Below are 20,122 nucleotides of genomic sequence, written 5' to 3'. Positions count from 1 at the left end.
TAGCTGGGAATACAGGTGACCGCCACCATGCCTGGCTAATTTTTTGTATTTTTAGTAGAGATGGGGTTTCACCACGTTGGCAGGCTGGTTTCAAACTCCTGACCTCAAGTGATCTGCCCGCTTCGGCCTCCCAAAGTGCTAGGATTACAGGCATGAGGCACTGCGCCCAGCCATATTTTGAATTCTTATCTGAAAAGTCTACTTACCTAAATTAAAAATATTTTTTAAAAACAGAAATAATCTTTAAAATAATTGTGGGTGTGAAAATCTTTGAATTATAAAGTCTTGCAGGGACTTTTCTATTGAAGAAGCCCTAGCTATACTTAGATTCAGTATAGGTATTTCAAGTAGCCTGAACACAATGACTGTCCCCTGAGCCTCAACGAATGCAGAAGAGCAAACTCTTCTGCAATCATAAGTGCAAGACCTGTAATTATGGTTATTTAACAAAATGGTTTCTGTTAAGATATTTGACGATGAAATTTCCATTCTCTTAGATGTCAGTGCCAAATTTTATTCAGGCTTTACTCATGAGTAAATGTATTATAACTGTTATTTGATTAAACGTCAGTGGCCACTAGGCCTAGTTCATAAGCAAGAAGCTTAGAGAAGGCAAGCCACAGAGGGTGTGGAACGGATTACAAAGAAAGATGATGAAAGGAGAATTGTTTTTGCAACTTGGTCATGTGAGGCAGTGTTTCACCTTAAATAAAGTAACCACAAAAGCTTTAAAGAAGCAAAGGACTAAGTGGCAGCAAGAGGAAGTGAAGATCAGTAAAATGGGTGAAGTCAAGTAAGGAAGAATCACAGCATAGAACAGCAGTATTTTAAAATTTTATGTGTACTGCCTTATTTACACGTTTATCCACTCAACAACTGTGTCAGGTAGAAAGATAAGCTATTATTACATTTCCATTTATAGAAGAAGAAACTGAAACTTACTGACTTTCTGGATTTTTTAAAGATCTTTTTTTTTTTTATTTTGAAGTAATTTTAAATTTACAGAAAAACTTCAAAAATAGTACAGAGAGTTCCTGTATACTCTTCACTCCACCCTGCCACCCTACATGCGTCTTATCTGATCTCACAAGCTAAACTGGGTCAGGTTTGTTTAGTACTTGGATGAGAGTTTTGTGGTTTTCATCAATAGCAAAATACATTGCTAGAAAGAGTTTAAGATTCCTATTCCAAAATCAGTGCTCTTTCTACTATACTACTGACTTCTACAACAAAATTCCTTTATTCAGATATAAACTTTTCTATCTGATCAAATAAAATTATGCAGAGCACACCTGACATTACTACTACACGTTACAACTTTAGAGATGTATAAAATTTTCAATAATCTAAAAAATTCTACATGAAATGCTCTGTAGTGGCCCTGAGAAGAAACTGGTTTTATTTTTATAGAATTGAAAACCCTCAGATTGAGCTACATGCAGTTTTCATAAGATCTAGAAATATATTCGAAAATGAATACACTGTTTGATGAAATGTAAGTGGACGAATGTCATGGAATTATCAAAGTGCCTACTGAATATTTGGACTACATTTTCTGAGTCATCTTACTCAGGGATAGCAGTAAATATTACATATTCCAGTAACTTGATCTTATGCATGCTGTAAATTCTTTGAATCTGACTCTAGTCACTAAGAAGGGAAGATTATTTCTAAAGTAAATTCCATAGGAATATTGCTATATTATATATTTTAATAAAGAAGATTCTGTCAATGACAGCTACCATTTCTTAAACACCCATGTGCTGAATTGAGCTGGGTACATTACATATGTTATCACATATCCTTCCCAACACTTCTAAGATGCAGGTCCAGATAAAGGAATCTGAGATTCAGAAACATGAAGTAATTTGTCCAGGTTAGTAACATACCTTGGATAAAGAATGGAACCGTGATTTGAATATGCAGGTCTATCTGACCCCAAAGCCCATGCTCTGGTCATAATACCATACAATCTAAAGAGAATATCAGAAAAAAGACAGATATACTACAAGCAGTTTGGTAAAAGATAAAAAACTGTCATTCTATAATAAAGACTTCAAAATTGTTTGTGATGATTCAGATCCTTGATTAGGCAAATGATGCTGACGGAAGAGATACAAGTGCTAAACAATGAGAATAAGAATACTGCGTATGTTTCATTAATTTGTAGGCTTTAAGTGGGAACACATTGTTTTGACACAGTATGATCTTATCCGTCTAGGAAGGTCATCCTTCCTTTTTATTCCTTCTAAGTAATAGAATAATAGTTATTATATTGAGTAAGAAGCAACATGAAGGATCCACATGGGGGGACTAGGGTGAGGGTGAAAGTAGGGAGAGAGTTTAGTCTGTCAGAACAGGCTAAAAACCCTATAATCACTGGGGCAATAGGTTTCATGACCAGATTGACCAAATGTTGTATGCAGATTAAAAATAAAACAAAACATGGACAACATTAAAATAAGTAACAGAAATCCACACAATGGAAATATGTCCTTGCCAAAATAATAAATTAACATTCTTCAAAGCACAAAAGCAATCCTGTTAATACTCTTTTCTACTGGTGCCTTTTAGGTACATTTACAACATGATAAACTAAATTGGACTTTATACAACTCTTAAGTAATACTCCTATTGTACCACACCAGGTATCCTATATAGTTAAATCAACACGCCTTGTTACTTTGCATATCCTCCTTTGCATAATGTTCTTTAGACGAGGTAGAAAAACACACAGCCCAGATGGTACTTATTTTTCTATAGCATGGTATTTTAATTTCTCAAGTCGCAGAATGAATACTTTGATTAACAAAAAAGCCTAAAATCAAATCTTCCCCCCATTTTCTTTCAGAATTTAAGAGACAAGAAACATACTAATAAATACTGAATGATTTCTTCAACCATTTGATGTTGCTAGGTTTCAATGAACAAAATTCTGCAAAGTAGTATGAGTCTTAGGCTAAAATATGTTAAGATATTAGCACTTGTCCTGTGGTTATGATTGTTCTTTGAAAATCATAAACCATGACAAAATACTCCTTCAATATAAAAAATAAACTCAATTTTTATCAATTATCTGTGAAAGAATTAACAAAGTGGGGGGGGATCAATGTTCTATGTAAAAGGTTAAGTGGAGCTTTGGAATTGACAGTGAAAGTCTACAAAAAAGCTAGGAGGAGTAATATCTACAGCCTCCTTGACCCATTAAAAGGTGATGAGTTCACGTGACAGCCAAGAATTATCTGCTCTCATGACATGGCACAAAAAAAGTTCGTTTTACATCTTATGAACTTATGAGTTCATTTCACTGGCACAAATTAGAAATAAGACTGTATGATAACCTGGATTTCTTAAAGCATCAGGCAAAACAGAATGCAATTATTGTCAAACAGATTGGAATTATTAAGTTCTTTCCATTTACCAAACTGTTAACTAAAACAATTTTTATAGTAGACCAGGTCTATCTTAAGACACTAATTACTTTCTTGAAGTATATTCTTATCAATCCAAGGGGCTCATTCACATTTTGTTAGTTAAGATTATTTTTGGCTACATGTCTAAGCCAAAATTATAGTTGTGTAGGCAAGATAGAGGTTTATTTTCCTCACATAAATCAATTCTGGAGATAGGTATTCAGGCTTCACAGGAACACTAACTGAAGTCTCCAGGGCCTCAATCTCCTCCAGTATCTGCTCTGACATGTTGTGATTCCGAATGTCTTGGCTTCTAAAGCTCCAGCCTTGAATCTGCACAAAACACTCAAATGCAGAAAGGGTAGGGAGTGTACCATTTCTCTCAAGAAAAAAAAAAAAAAAGAAAAAAATGACCACTTCATCTCATTGATAAGTTCTTGGAAACTGAAAATTTATGTCAAACAACATATAACAAAATCATTTTTTTCTTTGCCCCTCATCAACGTTAACAAAATGATAGTGAAGGAAATGAAGTTATTTGAAGGCCTGTTGTACAATGATGTTAAGTGAGGGCTTATTGTATTAGCAATTCCCATGGAATGCTTACATTTCACTGGCCACAACTCAGTCGTGTGACCAAATGTGGCTGAGGGTAAGAGAAATGCGGATTTTCTTTCTTTCTTCTTGTTTGGTCTGGATGGCAAAATACCCAGCTACAAATCAGTTTTGTTACAAAGGAAGGAGAGCGTGGACACTGAGTGGCAAGTAGTTGTGTCTACACGGTGGTATATGACTGAGGTTAAAAATTCATTACATCTATGTGACCCATGATAATCATTTCCAGAACTGATTTTTAGCAGTCATAGGACCTCTAAGAAGTTTAAGAATGAGGATTCTCTTCCATCACATCACTTACATTTTTTTAAATGCAATTTATGCAGTTTTAAACTTCATTGGAGTACTTCCAGGGGATAAGAGGGCAAAGTTAAGTCAAACAAATAACCATGTCTAATAGCTGTCCTAATACCACAAAGATTAAGAAGTGTACGTCTGAAAAAGTAGATTTAGTGGCATTTAATCTATTCATACCTTAGAATTAGCATAACAACTCCTCAAGGAAGGCAAGTGATAGGAAAAGGGGTTTGACAAATGATTCACTCCAATGCATACTTAAATGCTTTGCCATTTTGCATAAATGCCAGCTGGTGGGATGGATCACTGCTATTGACATATTCTATTCTAACCCTTTACTGGAAGCCCAACTATAGCTGCTATCCATCTCAAACTTCATCTAAGGGAGAAATACGCTACAGGATATGAGGGGTAAAGTGATTCCAAAAGATTCCAAGAACAAGGAACTTGAAAGTAACAGAGAATATTTGCAGAGCTAGGTATAAATAAATGAAGGATGGATTTCAATGAAGAAGCCACATACCTGGAAAATATTGCTTCACTTGTTAACAAAAAGCATGAAATTACATTTTTGTTGTTTTATTTTGATGAGAGAGATATGAATAAAGCAAATTACATTTAAGATATATTTGAAAAGGAATGGACTGGGCGCACCATAGGGTAAATACAATTTCAACCCAATCCCAATACATTCTATACAGTGCTTAAGTGTTGTAACTCAGTGGCAACTGAGTTTTAATCATAACCTAAATATTTTGAAATATTCTTCTATAATACTGAAAAACATTGTATACCATTAGAAAAAGATTAGCATGAGTGGTGACAGGAATGTTTACCTGGGAATCAGAAGATCTGGATTCTAGGTCTCGGTTTTACCTCTAACACAAGATGGGACTCTCTAGGTTAAGTTGCTTCATCTCACTGTGACTGACTTCTCTCTTCTTCAATATAGCTCTGAGATTCTGTGGTTCTATGTGTATTCTCTTATCTCAGGGAACTCCCAAAAGTCTTAGAAATATTTTGGCTGGGCATGGTAGCTCACGTCTGTAATCTCAGCACTTTGAGAGGTCAAGTTAGGAAGATCCCTTAAAGCCAGGAGTTTGAGAGCGGACATTCTATAGTACAAGTGAGACCCCATGTCTACATAACATGAAAAAAAAAAAAAAAGAAAGAAAAAAACTAGCTAGGCACCGTGGTGCATGCCTATAGTCCCAGCTACTGGGGAGGCTAAAGTGGGAGGATCGCTTGAGCCCAGGAGTTTGACACTGCAGTGAGCAATGACCTCACTATTGTGCTCCAGCCTGGTAAACAGAGTGAGACCCTATGTCTAAAACAAAGCAAAGCAAAAGAAAAGAAAAGAAAAAGACATTTAAAAAGCAAAGAAATACTTCATAATTCTAAGAATCAAGAGATAAGACAACCTGGCCAAATTCACACCGAGAAAGTTTCAGGCTGTTTGCAATGATTCTTTGTTGTTTTTTTTTGAGACAGAGTCTCGCTCTGTTACCCACGCTTTTTTTTTTTTTTTTTTCTTTCTGAGATGGAGTCTCGCTCTGTCGCCCAGGCTGGAGTGCAGTGGCACAATCTCAGCTCTCTGCAAGCTCTGTCTCTCAGGTTCACGTCATTCTCCTGCCTCAGTTTCCTGAGTAGCTGGGTTTACAGGCTCCCATCACCACGCCCGGCCAATTTTTTGTATTTTTACTAGAGATGGGGTTTCACAGTGTTAGCCAATGGTCTCGATCTCCTGGCCTCCCAAAGTGCTGGGATTATAGGCATGAGCCATCGTGCCCAGCCCAATTCTTTATATAGAAGAAATGTCACTGGAAGAAGCCATCAGGGTCCTAACTTCTGGTAAACATCAAGATACTTCAAAACTATGAGTGTGTTAGAATCACTTCACTTGTATCAAAGATACAGCTACGTACTCTACCGTACCAATTTTGTACTAGTCTGCTATCTCTTCTCTATCTTGCATTGAATAATTTTTTCCTGATTTAGAGAATGAAGAGGCCTTGTGATAGTGATAATGAAAGAAAGACTATGGCATTCATAACAATCTGTACTTTCATAACAGAGGATGGAAAAAGAATTCATGTACTTTATAAAGTCAAGAAAATAAAAGGATAGGAAAATCACCACTACTCTGGCTTCAAATAGTTCCTCCTGGAGACGCTCGTATAGTGACATAGGTCTAACACAAGAAATCTAAGAAGATGTACTAATGAACTCTGCAAAAGCTACAAATCACCATGGGATTCATATAGAGGCTAAATATTAAATCTGTCCTTTTAAGATAAAATATATGTTGAAAGCTATTTTCAGTAGTTGTTTTTTGAGAGAAGTATATCTAAGAGATTATGGTATTCAAATGTATGTCAATCCTCTTTGAAAATAAGTGTAAAAGATTATAAATGGATGTTTGACTCACATAAGCATAGATGAGAAGAAGCAAATGGAAACTCCCAAATCAAATAATGTTCAGTTATTTGTAGATTACCATAGCCTCATACTTTTTCACTGTATTAGTCTATACAGGGTGACTTGTTAGGTAAAAGTGGACATTCTAGATTACAGAAAGTCTTTGGTATTCTGATAATGAGGAAATAAAGTGAGCCTTCAAAAATTTACGTTAAATTTACTGGACACATTTTAAGAAAGTGAAAGTCTATTTTCTAACAGCTAATGAAGGCAGTGTGTACCTTCAGTAGACAGGGAATGTGAACATACCTTTACATATTCTTTGAGAAAAGCATATTCTATCCCATTAACTGAAGAAGGAAAGAAAGAAAAAAATTGCCCTACCATGTCCTTATTAAAAAGAAATCAGGCTTGGTACGCTTACGACACTTCAAAGAACATATTATGTGGGAAAACAAAATAAACATTTAACCTGGCAAATGAAAATGGACTTGGGGTTTTGACATACTTGGCAGACAGGTAGAATTAAATTCAAGTAAAGAATGCAGAGAAACTAATATAGTATTTAAATATTTGCTTAAGTAATGTAGTACTTAAAATAACATTCAAAGAAACGTTTTTATTGAAATGTTTTACAGGTTTAGTGAGGATTTTTTTAAGTGAAAGAGCTTGACTGGAAGCACACTTGACTTTCTCTCTGTCATTCTGTGAACTTTAGTGAGATTTTCTACTTACTTTTTCATTAGGCATTTTCCTTTAAGTCTAAGGTAACTAAACAGTATGCTCTGTAGCTTTTTAAAGAAAATTTAGATTACAAAAATAATTTTTGAAATAAAATACTGACAGTCTCAAGATCAACCTAGTTTATATACGGCATATTATGAATATAAATGTTGAGTGGATGAATGAACAGATGGTCTAATCTAGTAAGGAGCTAAGGCACTATCTGCCTCCTTTTTCCTTCATCTCTGCAAGGTTGCCTAGAAGCTGCTATGTGAGAGAGGTATAACAGGATCCTGCCTTCTAGCCATGGTGCCAAGTCCAGGCCTGACCACTGGACACAAGCTGAATCAAACAGAGGCCATTTCCTGAGACTTAAGATTGGTAATCCAGTGATTACAGCGGCTCACTTAATATATTCCCTACTCTTTAAATTTCTTTAAGGTTCAAAACTACTTTACCTCTACTCTTTGCCAACCAAAATTCTTTAAAGTCCCTCTTAGCTAATGATCAAGAGGTAAGCAATCTGATTCACACTAATATGTAAATAACCGAGTGTCCTTGGCCCTTCATGTGTTTTTAAAATTTTTGAAAGAAGATGCAGTAATCTCTTATCAACTATGGTTTTATAAATTGTGGACTTAAGATAATGAGGTTTCATGTTTGAAAACCAAGTACGATAAGTCCATTATCTTTTAATATGTGATTCTGTTCAGAAATTGACATGGCAAAGCAAAAATAAAATATCTTTATCAACCTTAAAATTAGGGAGCCTAGCAACTATACATAACAAAATTCAAGAAATTTCTTCCAGATAAAGGTCAAAATGGAATATAAAACTTTCCCAGTACTTTCCTTTTCTAGATAGTGCATGCACCGAGGAGATTGCTTTCCTAGTACTTTTCACTTTGTAACTGTGACCCTAGACAAGTTACCTAATCTCTGTGCTTCAGTGTCCCCAACTATAAAGTGAATAGGGTAACAGAAACCATCTCATGGGTAGACTGTGAAGAAAGGAATACATCAGATAACACACATATTAGGGTTTAGAACAGTATCTGGCATGCAGTAAGTGAAAGACTGTGGTACTACTACTACTGAGGACACTACAATTTATTGCACTTGGTATAGCGAAATGTCTTTGCTATGGTCAACTAAAATTATACCATCAGTAGTCGAAATCTTTAGTTGAGATGTAGAATGAATGTCAAAATCCTTTATCCTATCCAAAGGGTCACTGGTTCTCTCTAAGCAAAATAATTAAAGGTGTCCTGGAACCTAAAGACAAACGACTGTTTTTCCTGCTAAAAAGACAAGTGTTACAAATTTGCTTAACTTTTTTTGTGATGACCACTGGATACTACTAACAGATATTTTTGAAAAAATAAATGCAATGTATATATCCTTTCAAGTTAACAGTAGTAAGAAAATAAGTGCTTTCCAAATGATGACACAACTATGATCTACAGATGTTTGAAGATATTCTCATTATTATTATTTTGTTTATATAAAATACATTTATTGAGCATCTACTATTACTACACTCTGTTCAGGGTACTGGACATACTGCAGTGAAAATAAGAGATGAAGCTCTTGTCTCCTGGAGCTTTCTCCTAAAGTAGAGGAAGACAGATAAAAACCAACATATAAAAGATCACAGATGGTAAGTACCATGAATAATAATATAGTAGAGTAAGGATTTAGAAAAGGATTGATACATGGGAAGTACACTGTTCCTTTTGTCTTAGTCTGCTGGGGCTGCCATAACAAAATACCATAGAATAGGTGGCTTAAACAACAGAAATATATTTCTCCCAGTTCTGGAGGCTGGAGGTTCAACAACAGGGTGCCAGCACACTCTGGGTCTGGTGAGGGCTCTCCTCCTGGCTTACAGATAGCTGCCTTCTCCCTATGTCCTCACATGGCAGAGATCTCTAGAGGTTCTTCCTGTTCTTATAAAACCCTAATCCCACCATGAAACTCTACTCTCATGACTTCATCTAAATTTAATTAACTCCCAAAGGTCCCATCTCCAAATACTATCACACTGGGCACAGGGAGTTACGGCTTCAACATATAAATCGGGTGGGGGGTGGATGGGAAGAGGACAATTCAGTCCATAGTCCCTTTTCATGGGATGGTCAGAGAAAATCTCTCTGAAAATATGATATGTGAGTAGAGATCTGAGGAAAATGAGCGAGCTAGAAAACAGTACATGCAAAATTCTGGAAGTGGCAGTGTGCTGGTTCAGTTTAGGGCCACTGAGAGCTGATATCCAGAGAAAGATGGAGATGGAGAATTGACCAATGTATTTGGCAACAATGGAGGTTATTAGTAACCGCAACAAGGGTAATTTCTTGTAGAGTGGTGAGGATGAAAGCATGATTCAAGTGGGTTCTAAAGAGAATGGGAGGAGAGCAAATGCAACCTCTTTTGAGAAGTTTTACGCTAAATGAGAGCAGAAAAACATAGCTGTAAGCTTTGTTTGTTTGTTTAAGATAGGGGAAATTATAACATTGTTCTGTGCTGATAAAAATTAACCAATAATGTATATTGGTGCTGTGGTAGGACCTTGTGAAAGTACTCTTCTGATTACTTTTTTCTCAGTGCAACAAGATGAAGTGAATCTGGAGAACAAGTGAACTAGGAATGAAGCTGGGACAGGGAAGAAGTGCAAAAAGTCTGAAGAGAGGTTTAAACAACCATTAAGTACCATGGGAGAATGGGTACACTAGGGAATGTTTTAGGATTGCTTGGCAGTGTCAAGGGTATTTGAGATTCTTATTGAAGAAAGTTAAGATTAGTCCGCTTGATTATCTTTTTCTCCAGTTGTGTTCTGTTACTGGGGAATAGACATAATATAGTTTTGAAATGGGCAAATAATTAGATCTAACCAGGATTGGGGTTTTACTAGGGCAGGCATTGGTGCAGTGTGAGTTTTCAAATTTTTAATGAAGAGGGTCTGTGGTCAAAACAAATTTCAGAGACTAAGGATGAAAAAGCACTAAGTACTATTAATACTGATGATCTAAAAGATACTTGAAAATCTTCCTAACCTGTCCATGGAACAGTTGTAAAAAGCCACTACATATTAATGTTACCAAGAAAATTCTAATAAATCCCTTATGCTAATATATCTAACAATCTAACTACTACGCAACAAAACAACTAAAATACCTAATAAAGGAAGAAACATATAAAACACCCAGACATTTGGAAAATATATATCTATATATTTTAAATATTATAAGTAAATTAGGCCAAAGGGCAATTCAAAAGGGAAATTACAGACTATGTATGAAAGGCTTAAATAATAATTTTAAAAAAACTTTAAAAAAATTTATGGGCTACACCAAAAGCAATATTAAGATGAAAGTTTACTACACTAATATTTCTATTGTTAAAAAAAATTTTCCTATTTAAAAAACAATGACTATATTTGATTTTAAAACATATTTGTAAAATTACTTCCCTGGGATAATGCAATTCTGGATCAAATAACATATAATGTTTTTTAGCGTGTATTTGATAGATATTGCCACATGTATTTCCAGAAAGCTGTATCAACATATGCTTCTACTAATATGAGATTGTCTATTTCTCCACACCCAAGCAAACACTGGATAATTATTGGTACGAATTAAACAAATTACATTTTCTAGCTTAAATAAATTGTGGCTTATTTTCTTCCTAGTTTTGATTTGTTTTCTGGGGTGGGGGTGGGGAGATTCGATATTATTAAAATGTATTACGAATGAATTGTAAATTTTCTTATAGATGTCTCATGCCTCGGAGATCCCACAATTCTTTGAATAACACACATTTGGCCTATAGTCATATGTGAAAGTACCCAAGTCCCACACAAGTGGATGGAATGATTTATAATAACATTCATTAAAAGAATATTTAAAAATATCTGATGAGTTTGAGATGACTGATATCCCAAGGAAATAAAATCCAGGCCACCAAAATAACCCACCACTCTTTGGTTACACTGCATGTATAAGTGAGATAATGTAGTATTTTTCTTTCTGTGTCTGGCTTACTGCACTTAGCATAATATACTCTAGGTTCATTCATGTAGTCACAAATGGCAGAATCTCCACTTTTTTTAAGGCTGAGTAATATTTTATTATATACGTGTGTATATCTGTTTCACAATTTCTTTATCCATTCACCTGACAGTTAGGTCGGGCAGGTTGTTTCCACATCTTGGCTATTGTGAATTATGCTGCAATGAACATGGGAGTGCAGGTATCTCTTTGAGGTATTAAGATCATTTCTTTTGGCTATATACCCAGAAGAAGCATTGCTGGATCATCTGATTTTAACTTTTTGAGGAACTTCCATGCTGTTTTCCGTAATGACTGTACCAAATTTACTTTCCCACAAATAGTGTACAAAGGTTCCTATTCCTCCATGCCTTCTCTAACACTTATCTCTTGTCTTTTTAATAAAGGCCATCCTAATAGGTGTAAGGTGATATATCTCACTGCAGCTTTGATTTGCATTTCCTTGATGATCAGTTCTGCTGAGCATCTTTTCATATACTTGTTAGCCATTTTTATGTTTTCTTTGGAAAAATGCACCTTCAGGTCTTTTGTTCCTTTTTAAATGGGTTGTTATTTTGCTATTGAGTTGTGCGAGTTCCTTATATATTTTGGATATTAACTCCTTATCAGATGTATGATTTGCAAATATTTTCTCCCAACCCACAGGTTTCCTTTTCATATTGTTGACCTTTTCCTTTGCCATGCAGAAGGTTTTTAGAGAGATATAGTCCCAATTGTTTATCTTTGTTTTTGCTTCCTGAGCTTTTGGTGTGATATCCAAAAAATCTTACCAAGGCCAATGTCAAGGAGCTTTGCCCTATGTTTTCTCCTAGGACTTTTAAACTTTTATGTTTATCTTCAATCCATTTGAGTTAATTTTGGTATGAAATAAGGATTCGATTTCATTTTTTTATTGCATGTTGAAGAGACTATCCTTTCCCCATTGTGCATTCTTGACACCTTTGTCAAAGATTAGTTGACCACGTTGTAGGTTTATTTCTGGGTTTTCTGTTCCTTTGGTCTCTGTGTCTGTTTTTATGGCAAATCTCATGTTAAAATGTGATTCCTAGTGTTGGAGGTGGGGCCTGGTAGAAGGTGACTGAATCATGGGGGCAGTAGGGTACTGTTTTGATTACTATAGCTTGGTAACATAATTGGAAATCAGGAAGTGTGATACCTTCAACTTTGTTCTTTCTCAAGGTTGCTGATATGGTTTGGATATTCTTCCCCTCTAAATCTCATGTTAAAATGTGATTCGCAGTGTTGGAAATGGGGCCTGGTTGGGGGTGACTGAATCATGGGGGCAGGTCCATCACGAATAGGTAATAGAATTTTACACAGAACTACTCTCTAGGAAAAAAAGGCTTCACTTCTTCATCTAATCATCTCTCTTTTTTTTCTTCCCCCACCTCATTTATTTCTGTCTCTCTCTCACTTCAATAACTTCTACAGTTACAGTAAAGGTATACAGTAGCATTCTTTGCAGATATTTGTGTACGTATTAAATTTTGGCAAAGTCCTATTTTAAATTACTTAACAGAACAATGATTTAAAATAAATTTATTATTTTAATAAACAATAAGTTATTTATTAAAAATAAATAGTAATCATTAAACTTTTATGTAATAAAAGTATTCTTGCAAAATAAAAAGAATTACCCAGTGATTCTGGATTTTTCTAAAGTTTGTTTTCCTAAAGGTGGTCATTTTTGTAATTTAACCTCTATATTTGAGAGCACCTCAATGAATCCATTAGTCATGACTGTCTTCTACTATTTGAGGTGAGAGTAACTACAAGAAATAAAAGTCCTTTCTTCAAGGTAGGACATTTAAAAGTAAGATATAATAAATATTTTAAAAGAATGAGATGAAATGCCCAAATTGTTAATACTTACTATTTATCTGAGAATTAAACAACCACAAGTTTATTTCATGGCTACTAATCGTGAAAGCAAACATTTTCAGAATTTCTATAGCAATGCAAAACACTGCCCTTTGTAACTGACTATAAGTGCCATTGTAGTGACAGTAAAAATCATATTAATCCCATGCTAAGGCATGAAGACTCCTCTCTAGAAAATGGAGAATCATGAAAAGGAGAAGGCTGGTAAGATCTGATCTGTCTTTTTGACCGATTCTGGGAAAAGTTCCAAAGAGACATGCTAATACAATAGATTATATGAATTATTAAATATTTATGGCTTAATCCAAAATTCTTTTTATTTATCTATTTTTTTTGAGATGGCGTCTCACTCTGTTGCCTACGCTGGAGTATACTGACATGATCTTGGCTCACTGCAACCTCCGCCTTGCGGGTTCAAGCGTGAATCCAAAATTATTAATTCTAAATGAGGAACACAATGATATAGAAAAAAATCTAATTACATTAAACAGCTTGATTTGCACATTTCTTGTAAAGTAGTGGCAACAATAAGAATTAAACTAAAGGCAGCTCCTCAGCATGGATGCACATAAAGATATGGGGATAATTATCTATACCAAACAAGTAATGATCTGCTAATTCCACTAAATAAACTGAAACATTAAAAAGACAAAAATCTTGCCAGAGAATACACGTATTTTCATATTTAGAAACACAAACTTGGTGAGATTAAACCAATAAAGATAAATAAAGGCCAAACTATGTAACAACAATCTGCCCACCTACTGTGGGGAATGTGGGTAAGGAGAAAGAATAGGGAAATATAATCCACAAAATATTCAAGGCAAAAATATTTTGGTTATTACAACAACCACAATTTGAGAACTACAAACATTAAATGTAAAGTAGTGGCAAATCTTGTGGTGTTCTTAAATTCAATGATATTTTAAAATTCATCTTTGCCAAGGTGTTTTATAAACAAGCTAGAAGACTGATCTCTAAGAAAACCCTTGAAATGTATTTTTTAAAAGAGAAGGATTTCATTTTAAAAAGAACAAATTGAAATTACTTGAGACAGAAAATATTGATTGATTCTACAAAACACTTAACTGAACAGTATAATCACCATGTGGCAGTCAAATATTCATTTAGGCAAGACTAAAAACAGCAGCCCAGTAAGGCCTGCACCACACATCACCAACAGTGGACACGAGTGTTTACAGTGTGCAGTGCTGATGTGTATCTCTATCCATAGAAATGACTCTGTTTTACTTCCCTTGATGTAGGAAAGGTGGAAATAAATAGCAATCATTATTCCAATGCTTTCCTACCAAATCCAGACAGAACATATCCTGTCCCCATAACAAAAGATACTTGTGAATATCAGATCATATATTCTGATCTGGATTAGGAAAAATAGGATTATTATGAGTATGGTTTCAATGCTGCCACCATGTGTTTTGCTCTCCTGCAGACTAAAGAAAGGAATAGGGGGAGGAAAACTTTTAAACTGCATCCAAAAACTAACAGTAAACAATCTAAATAGATCCGAGGGTGGAGGACAAATGGGGATGGTACTAATATTGTTTTAAAAAAGATGGCAGTCATTTAATTAATCCTGCTATTAAATTTCTCTACAGCAAAGCAACAACTGTAAGAGATTATATATTCAAAAATGTTAGAGAATGATTAAAAAACAGTGCCAGGCTTGGTGCTTCACACCTATGATCCCAGCATTTTGGGAGGCCAAGATGGGAGGATTGCTTGAGCCCAGGAGTTTGAGACCAGCCTGGACAACATAGTGAGACCCTGTCTCTACAAAAAATATGAAAATTTGGTGGGTGTGGTGGCACGTTCCTGTAGTCCCAACTACTTGGGAGGCTAAGGCTAGAGGATCGGTCAAGCCTGGGAGGTTGAGGCTGCAGTGAGCTGTGATGGGGCTACTGCATTTCAGCCTGGCGAACAGAAGGAGACTCTGTCTTTAAAACAAAACAAAACAAAACAAAAACAGAATAAAACAAATACAACCACTTTAGTTTGACACCTGTATGTGAGGTGCTCTAATCATCAAAGCAGAAGTCAGACTACACCCTCAGCAGAAGCTCACATTTCACAAGGTTAAGAAAAGCATAAAAAGATCCCTTGAGAGCCATCTTCAAATCGGATATAGTAAGCTACAGAAAAATAAGGACCTAGGTAAGAGTTAGGTTAGAGTTCCATTTTTATAGATCTGTAACTTGCTTTTTATTTCATTAACTGAAAAATGCCTTCTCCAGAAGACACTTTCCCCAATTTTAGACAAGCACTTAAGACAACAAATACACAATTCTTCATCATTATATCATAAAAGGATAGTTATAGCTATGGGTAAAATGTAATTTGATAGTATATAAAGTCACAGATGGAAATCACTTTCAGAGCTACATATTACATCGATTTTGGGTTCTTCTAAATTAAGTAATACTACCTGTTCTGCAGTTCCTATGCCAGAATAACATACACTGAATGACATTAATTCTGCTCTGTGCAGCTAGATTTACCACAGGTATCTTGTTGGTAGTTCTACTAATACTCCCTGGAGAATAATTTCATAAGTATTTTGAAATTGTTTGAATAAAAATTAACCTTTAATAAACATAACAATGAGTTATCCTAATGAAACTCCTCCAGGAACTAACCTTGACATATTACATTGCTTCATGTTTTTCAATGCACCCTAGCCCTTTTCAAGTTTATTTTGCAAACACACTGAAGCTAATTCAATGACCCTGCCTAAATGTCTTAAAGAAGTAATGTGCCCTATGTCAGAATAAACTAAATTTCAAATTATATAGCAAGTAGAAAATATATGGCTCAATAACCAATAATCCATTAAGAAGGTTCAAAATTAAAAACAAATAGAGTAATAATTAGAATAGTAACCCATTTGTTGAGGCTGTATTACCTTTACTAGATACTTACTTTTGATTGGTCAGTTATTACTCTAGGACTGTGAGGGCAAAGGCCATATTTTGTCTTTTTTTTTTAAGAGTCATAGCCTCAGGACCTAGAACAGTGATTGACTTAAAAAAATCTCAAAAAATAAATGTCCAATAAACAAAAGAGTGAAAGGATGGATGGATGATTTGCTTGACTCCAAAGAAAATGATTTGCATTCGTTTTTACCATGTTGTGTCTTAGAGAAAACTTCCTAGAGAGTTGAACAAAGTGCCAAGATTCTAAGACATCATTCTGTCAATTCACACTGCCATAATGTTAAAGATCTTTACACTTAAGGACCTTTGTGGCTATCATTTCACACCCATTACTTCTTCCTAAAGTTCCAGAGATCCAGGGTTTTGCTGGAGTCTGACTGTATACTCAACTGCAGGGATGAAGCATACAACTTCGGCTAAGCCAGGCAGGACATTTCATCCTACTAGCTACTGTCACTGGCAGGGATTGGGGAGACGTTGTGACCCAAATCTTTTTAAGCATAAATCTTGGGACAAAGGCATTCTCTCTCCACCTGGACCTAAAACTTCTATAGTCATCTGTGCTCCTATAAATATTCAGTGGACATTGTGATCTTCAATATTAAACCTCGCTTGAAGCCAAATCTACCTCTGGGCTTTGTTATCTGAAACAAAACCTTTCCCTAACTGCCTAATTTTGTTTGAATTGTTTTTGTCTTTTTTTTTTTTTTATTAACTGCAATCAATAGCATCATGCAAAAATATTAACTGTTTTCAACTTTTACATCATTATTACTGCTTTGAAGATGGTCTGTATGACACTATGTAGGGTTATAGTCTCCTACTCTTCAGTTATATGACAATATTATACCTATACATCCTCCAAATTGGAATAGCAGCTTTCTGAAATATTTGAGAATCTAAACTCAAACTATAGCTGAATAAAACATTTAAAGGACTAAAAATCAACACCAATATTAATATCTATTGAGATATTTATTTATTGAGAGCATCTAATAGATGCTACTGCATTTATACAAAAATACCCATGAAACTAGAATCTTCCTGATATAATCAAGCCTCAAATCAAATGCAAAATAAACTTTATTACTTCCAGTATGACAATTCATAGACAACTTTTTTTCCAAAAGATCTATTTTATTCCCTACCTCTTTACACTATCTTGCATCTAGAAACAAGGGACAATTAAAAGGAAAAACATACATAAGAAACAACTGCCTACTTAGCAAATCACAATTAAACTACCATACTTTCTTATGTCTAAAACTTAACTAACATTTTATGAGTTTCTAACTGCTAGTATTTCAATCTGGCAACAGGCACCTTCTCTGGAAGAGATAAAATAAATGGTACATCTTTTTCCACAACATACATTTACTTGTAATTACATGCATACTATATGTGTATATTGCTTCATACATTCATCTGTTCAGACTTAACTGCAAGCATCTAAAGAGCCAATTTAATTTGCCTCATAAAGCGTATCCTTCAGCACCACTTATAAAGTAAATACTTCTGATGGGAAAAATAAAATAAAATGAAAAGATAAACTGCAGAACAAAGGAAATCACATGAGGATTAAGAGAAACATAACAGAGATGGTAAATATGTAAATTCAAAACAGCATACATTTATAAATTCAATAAACTTGTAAATCTCATCCTCCACTGTCAGCCACTATTAGCATGTTGGTATATTTCTCCTAGCAGTCTTAATTTCAATGTGTTTGCAAAATATGAATATTCCCTTATCATCAGATAAACAGGGTTCTCACTCCATTTCCAATATTATGTAAGACATTGTGATGAAGAGTTTTGTGCATATGAACAAAATTCCTGATATCTAAAGAGACATTACCAAATGCAGGTCTACTAGGTTGCAGTATATTAATGCTTCTAACTGAACTGACATTTTAAAATACTTTCTTGGTTTTACTAATCTACATTTTCACAGTTAATGTGTTACCACTCCCATCTTACTCTTGACATTTTATATACAAAAATGGCATTATTTCAATTCCAGTAAGTAGATACTTTATATATTTATTTTTATTTCTTTTTCATATCCTTTGCCAATTTTTCTGCTAGAATGTTATTTTTTATTGATTTTAAAAGATCTATATAAATGATACTGATAGTTGTGTCATATTTTTATGCATTTGCCTTTTAATAATTTTTTTGTGTTTCTGAAACACAGACATAATTTTTATAAGATCGAATTTAAAAGTCACTTCCTTTGTGATTTTTTCACCCCCAAACTGGGCTCTGAGTGACCTTTCAGAATATTTTAATAGAGTCTATTTCCTCTCTTGAAAAATTCACAAAATTTAGCATACAAAACCCTCTGAAAATTCCTAAAAGAACCTTCTGAAAAATTTGAACTTAGCATTTCACAAACTTATTTGAAAACAGACCATTCCCTACTCCCACAGTGTATGTGTCAAAAGTTTGAGGAGTAGTATTTCTCAAAAGCTCTGAAATGAAAGCCTAGAAAGTCTTTCCATATTACCTGTGGTTATTTTTAATTTTTAAAAATGGTTTTACTTTTCATATCAAATTTTTAATATTCTGGAATGTATTTTGATAGATGTATAAGGCTGAGTTATCATTATGTTTTCTTTTCCGGTAGTTCTTTAGTTGTCTTGGCATCTTTCTCCCACTGATGTCTAACGCCATCTTTATTGTGACTAATTCTTCTTTATATTTAATTGTATCATTTATTCTCATCACAGGCATGCCTGTGGGTTTTACGCCAGTACCACACTATTTCGACTGTTGTAGTTTCATGGAATCTTACATTATTTGGTGGTATTAGGTTGATGCAAAAGTAATTGCAGTTTTGCCATTAAATTAAACTCAACCGCCTACTCTTCCTTAATGAAAATTTCTTGGCTATCCTAAATTTTATAACTTCAGGTGAAGTCTAATATCATTTAAAAGAGTTTTTATTTTTAATCTTGCTGAGATTTCTGTTAAACAACATTAAGTCAATACGTTAATGTGGAAATAACTGAAATTTACAACATTTAGTCTGTATCCAGGAACATAGTGCTTTTTCATTTATATACTCATGTCTCAGTACATTATTAAAAATGAGTTACATATTTCTTTTACATTTATTGTTAATACAAAGTTTATATCCAAATAATTTTTTTATTGTATTATTCTGATCGACATTGCCTTTTTTTCTCAATTTTACTATTGAATATTACTGAATTTATTATCAAGTATTACAGAATTATGGAAGAAGTTCCTAATCTTGGTCAGTGTCTCTCTGACTTAATGAAGACTTCTACTGGGTTCAGTACTTTTTACACTGATTCTCAAGGATTACCAAAATTAATAAATTATGTTATCTGTACATAATGATAAATTTTGGTCTCCTGCCAATAGCAATGCCTTTTATTGCACTGCCTAGTGCTCCTTGAACTCTGGCAAATAAAAGCAGTAACAGTGGATATTCAGAATTTAATAGAACTCTTAATATTTTTAAAACTATCCTGATGTCTGTTCATTTAAGTGAGATTTTTTTTTTTATCATAAAGTAGAAGGACTTTTCTATGTCTAGTTTATTAAGAATTTCTAAAAAGGCTAGGAAGTGAATTTTGTCATATCTCTTTTTATTACCAATTAAAACTATCGTATGGTTTTTCTGTTTTTTAATTATAGTTTAAGTTCTAGGGTACATGTGCACAATGTGCAGGTTTGTTACATATGTATACATGTGCCATGTTGGTGTGCTGCACCCATTA

General features: G+C 34.4%; 1 protein-coding gene across 1 annotated transcript in view; it reads right to left on the bottom strand.

The window, feature by feature from the left end:
• SUPT3H (suppressor of Ty 3 homolog (S. cerevisiae)) overlaps positions 1 to 20,122 on the bottom strand; it is a 520,947-nt gene that overhangs the window by 134,510 nt on the left and 366,315 nt on the right. The window lies entirely within an intron of this gene.

Source organism: Colobus angolensis, unplaced genomic scaffold (assembly GCF_000951035.1).
Source record: "Colobus angolensis palliatus isolate OR3802 unplaced genomic scaffold, Cang.pa_1.0 Scaffold51, whole genome shotgun sequence".
In the NCBI taxonomy this organism is placed as follows: domain Eukaryota; kingdom Metazoa; phylum Chordata; class Mammalia; order Primates; family Cercopithecidae; genus Colobus; species Colobus angolensis.
This window is presented reverse-complemented; position numbering and strand designations above follow the sequence as displayed.